Below are 1,124 nucleotides of genomic sequence, written 5' to 3'. Positions count from 1 at the left end.
TACTTTGAAAATTCTGATGATGGTGATTTCGAGAATTAAAACTGCTTGCATGTTGTTGTTGTTGAAAATTAGGGTTTCCTTGTTGCTTATGGACTAGGGGATTCAAACTTGGACTATTCCATGAAAAATTTGGGTGTTGTCTCTAACTGGCATTGTATGTGTTAGTGTAGGGATTCGATCTATTATGAACAGAATTCACAGATTCAGTGTTATGTGGACACAATTCATAAGTGTGTTCCCCTCCACAACAGACACGTTGCACTGAGAGGACAGTTGGAATAGGTGATGTAACAGCTGACTGCACTCCTTGGCCAGAAGTTAGATTTTTAAGCATATTGGCGATAGAAGAGAGTTGTGCTGTCAATGCAGTATATGCATCTACATCATGTATTTTTGCTGTCTTCTTTTGCGATTGAGCACGTGGATCAGCCCAATGTCCATTATTAGCAGAAATTTTCTCTAGGATCTCATATCCTTCATTGTAGGTCATAGCTGTAAAGGCTCCGCCCGCAGTCGCATCGAGCATGTATTTTGCCATGGGATTTAATCCATTGTAATATGTTTCAAATTGAATACAATACGGGATGCCATGGTGAGGGCATCTCCTTAACAGCTCTTTGAACCTTTTCCAAGCGTCAGGAACAGCTTCATCGTCCATTTGCTTAAAAAGGTAAATTTTGTTCCTGGACTTAGCGTTCCAGGTTGGTGGAAAATATTTTCGCAAAAAAAATTCCGCCATATTATTCGATGAAGGCACATACCCCGGCGGTAATGAATTAAACCATGCCTTTGCCCGATCCCTTAGTGAAAATGGAAATAAAGTGAGTCTCAGAGCGTCATTAGACACACCCGGGATCAGGAAAGCATCAGTGATTTCCATAAAGGATTTCAAATGTGAGTGTGGGTCCTCCGAAGGTAATCCGGCAAATTGTCCGTTTGTTTGCAACATGTAAAACATAATCGGTTTTACCTCAAAGTGGAAAGCGGTCATATGTGGCCTAACTATCCCAGAATTTAATTGTTCAAAATCAGGGATGCATAGTCCATGATCCTTCTATTTTTGGAATTTGCCAAATTAATGTTGTTCGGAGTTTCCTCTATTGGTTGCTGATTAATTTCCGATT

At 40.2% G+C, this 1,124-nt stretch overlaps 1 non-coding gene across 1 annotated transcript; it reads left to right on the top strand.

Annotated features, from left to right (window-relative positions):
* Positions 1-584: 584 nt before the first annotated feature.
* On the top strand, positions 585-691 carry LOC112505297. The gene has a single exon (XR_003068372.1). It is a non-coding gene; the product is annotated as a small nucleolar RNA R71 (small nucleolar RNA).
* Positions 692-1,124: the final 433 nt, after the last annotated feature.

Source organism: Cynara cardunculus, unplaced genomic scaffold (assembly GCF_001531365.2).
Source record: "Cynara cardunculus var. scolymus isolate 2C unplaced genomic scaffold, CcrdV1 Un_Scaffold_9577, whole genome shotgun sequence".
In the NCBI taxonomy this organism is placed as follows: Eukaryota; Viridiplantae; Streptophyta; class Magnoliopsida; order Asterales; family Asteraceae; genus Cynara; species Cynara cardunculus.
This window is presented reverse-complemented; position numbering and strand designations above follow the sequence as displayed.